Source organism: Euprymna scolopes, chromosome 18, assembly GCF_053919585.1.
Source record: "Euprymna scolopes isolate OS-2025 chromosome 18, ASM5391958v1, whole genome shotgun sequence".
NCBI lineage: Eukaryota > Metazoa > Mollusca > Cephalopoda > Sepiida > Sepiolidae > Euprymna > Euprymna scolopes.
This window is the reverse complement of record NC_136499.1, coordinates 128,987,017-128,993,727: the sequence shown is the minus strand read 5'-3', so window position 1 is coordinate 128,993,727 and position 6,711 is coordinate 128,987,017. Positions and strand designations below refer to the sequence as shown.

The following is a 6,711-nucleotide window of genomic DNA, read 5'->3' as shown; positions in this document are numbered from 1 at the left end:
CAGAAGAGACGTTGCGAGCCTGTCCTTGTTTTATCGTTATTTCCATGGCAGATGCTCGTCTGAACTCCAATCTCTGGTCCCCCCTCGCCAATCTTTCACGAAAAACACCCGTCTAGCTGAATCCACTGTGAAAAATTTCCCCCACTCTATATCTGTGCCTAAATCAAAACGCAGATTCCATGAACAAAGCTTCTTTCTTAGAACTGCACGCCTGTGGAACTCTGTTCCGTCTGCCTGCTTCCCTCCGGACTACAACTTGGATGTCTTCAAGTCCAATGTTAACAAATTCCTAATGAACCGCCCCCTTAAGTAAACATTTCAGCAAATCTCCTCACTAACGTAATGTACTTGCAATAACCCTTATCCCTGAGTGGCTTCCGGGCCTTGATAAGTGGTGATCACTGTGTAAAAAAAAAAGAAAAAAAAAAGAAAAAAAAAAAGGGACCCAAACCTTGGATTAATCCCTACGAAGGCAGTTTTATCAGCAGGTGCAAATTACTAGGACTGCTGTATTGCCATTTGGTGAATGGATTCTTGACCATGTAGTAGCTTCTGGTGGGACCTCTCGATGCCATATTAGTGGGTAATTGTTACGGCTTTTCCTCTACATGGTTGCAAAAATCATTTTTTATTTTTCTTTATTTTCTCGACTCTTACAACTCTGCCGATCTTTTCCACATGTCTCAAAAATGAAAAACTCTCAACAAACAAACAAGATTAAACCCAGAACCTCAACTCTCAATGTAGATCCCCCCCCCCACTATCAGGTTTCCTTCTCTAACATCATGGATCTATGTTCCAACCTTCCAGTGGTTGAAATTCTATTACAGGAGACTACACCTTACCTATTGTTTCGCTAGATAAGTTTGCGATTAAAGGATACTCAAACTTCACAACATCGCCAGTTATGGAATAGAAATGCCCTCTCAATTATTAAATCCTTTCCCTCTCTAATAGGCTTTTAAGAGTAGTCATTATTGGGCAGAAGCTCACAGTATTAACGCTGGCGTCCCTCCAGGTCTCATCCTGGGCCTAACTCTCTTCCTGATCTTCATCCATGATTTCCCAAATCACATTCCTAGGTCATTCATAGACATTTATGAAGACGACACGACAATCTATGGCAACACTTCAAAGGCCAGCAATGACCAAGATCTTTCTGATTTTGTGTCTTCTGATCTTGAACACATGGTGCAATGGGGGAAAAAGGTGGCTGGTTAATTTTAATGCATCGAAAACCAAGCTTCTCTCCTTTCATCATAATCACTCAGACCCCCCCCCCCATCATACCCCAATTGAAATGAATGGCTCTCATTTTGCAGAAGCCTCATGTCTTGACAAACTGCTGGAACTGATCTTCATTCCTGATCTAAAATGGAATGCATGCATCAAATCTGTTGCCAATATCTCTGGAAAAATATTGTGATCACTCTACTGGTCCAGTCGGTATCTCACTGCTGATGCACTCTATTATCTGTATAAGAGATACACCCTAAAATGTACTACTGTTGCCACATCTGGGCAGGAGCTGCTCGGTGCACCCTATTACGTCTTGATAGCGTTCAAAACAGGTTTCAAAACTTAGTAGGTGATGCCCTTTTCTCTTCCCTGCAACATCTTTTCCACAGAAGAGACACTACGATCCCGTCTCTGCGCTATCGTTATTTTCATGACAAGTGTTCGACTGAACTCCAATCTATGGTCATCCCCTTGACAAACTTTCACAAAAAAACACTCAATTAGCTACAACCACTACATGATTTCCCCCACTCCCTATATGTGCCTAAACCTAAACGCAGATTCCGTTGATAAAGCTTCTTTCCCAGAACTGTTCGCCTGTGGAACACTGCTTCCAGGTTGAATACAACATGGTAGCCTTCAAGTCCAATGTAAACAAGTTCTTGCTGAGCCGTCCCCGTAAATAATCAAATTCTACCTAATTTATACCATTAACGATTAGTACACGTCCACCTTAAATTCATTAACCCTTATCCTCGAGTGGCCATCGGGCCTTGATAAGTGGTGACTGGTGAGTCCCAAATAAAAAAGATATATTCATCTATCCTAATTTCGGAGAAGGTACCAGGAAGGCCCCGGATAAATACAGTGTTATGGACGTTGAAATGTTAAGCAACGAAAACAGCCGAAGTTTCCCGAACTTGTTCACACTGAACGGCAGCAGCAGCAGCCGGCGGCAGCGGCGGCGACGAGCCTGGCTTTAACAACTGACAACAAGATGGTTTCTGTTGCGGAGAACTCTGTGATTGTCCCACTAAACGCTGTGTAACTTACCAGTTCTTTTATAGCGAATAATAAGTGGGGGGGAGAACACAAAACCTGGGGCAAAGAGAGAGGAAGCCGATTTAATTCAGCACAAAAAAAATAAATAAATAAAAAATAATCGTAGTTTAACAAAACAATATGTGATGATATTGACGGGGGTGGGAAAAAAATTAACCCAACAATAACAAGGGGAACCTGCCTCTGCCCGGATTCTACCCGCGGAAAGTTTTTGAAATGAGGATTGCAATTTTATTCCTGCCTTTTAAAAAAAAAGCTGACAACTAAAATGGAGTTTTAAGGTATTTATTTATTTATCTTTAATTTTATATATACATATATTAAAGAAAAAAAGTTTTTTTTTTTTTTTTTAATTTTCGTCTGTTTTTGATGTTTAGAAAAAATAAATGTTTTTAATTGTAAATTCGATCTTGGTATTTATGCACTTTTGTTACCGTGTTGAATTAATAACGTTATTATTTAGAAAGCCATTCTTAACATGGGGAGGTTAGAGTGTTTTGTAATTATTGTCTACTTTCACCAAACAATTTAATATAAAAGATATCGTAAAACTTGAATTTAATTTAAAAATACTATTTAAAAAAAAAAAAAAAAAAAATAGCGCGGTAACGAAAGTGCATAAAGTACCTCGATCTTTTATTTATTTAATAATTTTCTATTAATTTTTAAAATAAGTTATTCATACGAAATCGTACCCCCCCCTCAAATAAACGAAACGAGCATGGCCTTTTTTTTTTTTTTTTTTTTTTTTTTTTGCTTTAAGAAAAAAAAGAAACGCAAACATTTTTTTTTTTTTAATTTTTATTTATGTGTATTGTGTATTTAAAACCTATAAATTACGAAAAATAAAAATCTATTTTCACAAAATAAGGGAGACCAAATTCTGAGACTCTTTTATCTTTCTGGAACTAAAAAAAAAAAGCAACGATTCTTTTTATTTCTTTTCTATATACGAAGTTTTTCCTTTTTTATATATTAAGTTTTCATGTAATCGATTGTTACAAAAATAAACGATTCTGTTTATTAAATGCTTTAAAAAATATTTTCTGTTTAACTAATTTAATTTCTCCATCGCGAAATCATTAAACAAAATAAAAACAGTTTTGAATGACAAACCAAAACACGAAAAGTCGATATTTTCAATGCTAGAATATTTTAAGAGGTAAAAAAAAAAAAAAATTAAAAAAACAAAACACTCGTAATGTTTTGATCTTTTTAAAAAATGCATTCCAAAACATATTAAAATAAGAAAATAACCAGATTTTAAAAAATGTTAACTTTAAAAAAAAAAATTAAATGTTTATTTTTTTTCAAGAATCAAGACAGATGTTGCAGGTGCGTGAACAGCATTTTCGAAATCGGACATGAATATAATTTTGCATGTCATTTTTTTTTTTTTTTCGCTGTTGCATCTGTTTGGTTTTATTAAAATTATATCAAAATATCATTTAAAAATAATAGACGTTTATCTGATATTTTATGTCCAAAATATATCCATATTGATTAAAAATAAAACTACTGGTGTGTGTTGTGTACGTTATTTATTTTAAAAAAATTATTTACTATAAATAAAGTATTTCTTGAAATTTAACGAAATACTGTAGAAACCAAAAAAAATACGAAATTTTAAGAATCCTATCAAAATCTAACCTAATCACAATATTAAATCCTCCAGAATTCATTTCAATTTCTTCGTAAACAAGTCAACCATTTTTGATGGTTTCATAATAAAAAAAAAAAAAAAAATAGAATAAATTTTTGGTAAATTTTGACGACCTGTCCCAGCGTATTATAAACACCCCAACCTCCCCATGTTAAGAACGGCTTTTGGAATAAACACCCTCCAATCTCGAAAGCCGTTCTTAATATGGGGAGGTTGGGAGGTGTTTATTCCGAAAGCTGTTCTTAACATGGGGTGGTTGGGGGTGTTTATACTACGCTGGGGTCGCTGGGATCTGCTCCAGTGTCACTGGGACAGATCGTAAAAAAAAACAAAAAAAAAACGAATTCTTGACCTTTCAAAAGTTGAAAGATATTCGAAAGACGGACCGTGCTGAAATAATAATGTTATTATTTAGAAACTTATTCGTAACGCTGGGAGGGGGGATTCCGTTGGCGTTAACTATTCTGTACTTTCACCTAACAATTTAATAAACAAAAGATACCGTAAAACTTGAATTCAATATGAAAATCTTATCTAAAAATAGCACGGTAACTTCTTTGCAGAAGAACACAAAATTCTATTAAAAAAATAATTTGATCAAGAACTAAATAGACAAAAAAATTCGGGGCAACATCGGATAGTAAAGTTGATCAGTACTCACTCAGGGTAGAGTGAGGAGACACAAGGTCTGTTTTAAGGCGGATAAATTCTAACTCCCCAAAACCAGGCACTTTGGATTAATAAAAAAAAAAATGCCTCAGTCTAGAAGGATCGGTTACCTTCCACTGTCTGAGGGGTGAAAATGACTAAAAGTGCAGAATAAGAACAGATACGACACTTTGTTACCAGTCAAATTAGTATTGCCTTAGTCTTACTCTTAAAAACATTTTACTTAGACGTTGGCAAATTTGTGTAGATTTAAAATTTATTTATTCCAAGTTCGAAACGATTCGATAAAAAAAAAAGTGTTTGTGCATTTTCTTTCTGTTTTAAAATATTTTATCAGGTTAAATTCAAGTTTCACGATTTCTTTTTTTATTATGAAATTGTTGGGTGGAAACACAGAATAGTTACAAAACATCCTCCCCATGTTAAGAATGGTTTTCAAAATAATAACGTTATTATTTCAGCACGGTTACAAAAGTGCACAAGTTGCACATCTACCGAAAAAAAAAAGTACTTCTGCAGAATTTGAACCAAACGATTTTTTTTTTTAAAGAAAAACATTAACTTAGTCATAAACTAACCCTAATTTGGCAGATGTCAGTTCGGCTCAAATTGTCTAACACGAACACACACACACACACACACACACACACACACACACTTATTTGGTGCTTGTTACGATATAGTCGACAGATCGATTTTCTTAAATATATCGTTTTAAGCAAAATCAATATTACGTCCTTAATTGTCATGTCGAAAATAGTAATATATCCAAAAATTACGAAAGATCATCATCATCGAGTAGAAATTTAATTATAATTAAAAGTAATGTTTACGGAAAATTCAGGATAAACAGTAGAGTGTACACGCAGGGGACATAACTTCGAAACGAATATTTCAAATTGTGTTATGGCTGCAATATTTGTTGTCTGAGACAATTTTTATTTTTGTACCTTTTCTCCACGTTAAAAAACGACCCTGGTGTCTAACTCTGTCCCGTGGGGAGGCATAGTAAATAGGTATAACGATAGACTTTTTTTTTTTTTTTGCTAAAAACACAATAGCAGTTGTTCTGCTCGATGAATTTTCGTAATTTTTAGATATATTACTATTTTCGACATTACAAGTAAGTACGTAATATTATTTTTTGCTTAGAATAATATATTAAAACAAATCGATTTGTATTTGTATATCTTAACACGCACCAATTATTTTTATTGTTAAAATTATTCACGTCTGCTTAATTTCTTGGTGGACGCTCTCGAGAGTGCGACCTCCCCCTAAATCCCACAATTTTCACCTTTTTTTTTTTTTTTTTTTTTTTTTTTTTTTTTTAAATATCATCGATTACAGACTTAAGTTTCAGATTATAAAAAAAAAAAAATATTCATAACTTTTCACGTGGGGGTTCAGTTTTCAATTATAACGTTGTACTAAATTGAACACGAAATTTGTGACCACGATGAGTGGGAGGAGGAAGAGGTGGAGGGTAAAAAAATCTTCCTTTTTTTTTGTAATCCCTCCGTTCTAACCCCTACCTTCTAGTCACATCAGAGAGTTGCCATTTTTTTTCATAATGGTCAGAAAGTTCGTGTTCAATTTAGTACAACGTTATAATTGAAAACTGAACCCCCACGTGAAAAGTTATAAAAAATATTTCTTTTTCATTAACAGGAAAAAAAGTAAAAAAAAAAAAAAAGTGAAAATTGTGGAATTTAGAGGGGGGGGGGCACTCTCGACAACGTCCGCCAATTTCTTCTTTCTAGTAATATCTTAATGTTTTTTTTTGTTGTTTTTTTTTTTAATTCTTGTATTTAATACATCTTATTATATTTCGTTTCCAATCTAAATCTTCTTTAGCCAGCTTTTATCTACATTATTTATGCTATATAATACTGGCCCTTCTTTTCTGATGAGAAGCATTTAGCTTCGAAATGGCATGGCCTAAAGAGGTTTTGCCTCCTATTCTTTCCTTGTTAATCTGATAATATAATAAAGTTGGTATTTGTGCACTTATGCTACCGTGCTGAAATAATAACGTTATTATTTAGAAAGGCGTTCTTAGCATGGGGAGGGTAGTG

General features: G+C 34.0%; 1 protein-coding gene across 4 annotated transcripts in view; it reads left to right on the top strand.

The window, feature by feature from the left end:
• The first annotated feature begins 2,161 nt into the window (after nucleotides 1-2,161).
• Nucleotides 2,162-6,711, top strand: part of LOC145297819 (ceramide glucosyltransferase-like) — a 393,652-nt gene continuing 389,102 nt past the window's right edge. For 2 of the 4 annotated variants that reach the window (XM_080144131.1, XM_080144138.1), the window contains exon 1: nucleotides 2,166-2,582. The gene's annotated coding sequence lies outside the window, so the exon portion shown is untranslated. Of the gene's footprint in view, nucleotides 2,583-6,711 lie in introns of all 4 variants that reach the window. The other 2 variants (XM_080144135.1, XM_080144139.1) reach the window with 2 other exon arrangements.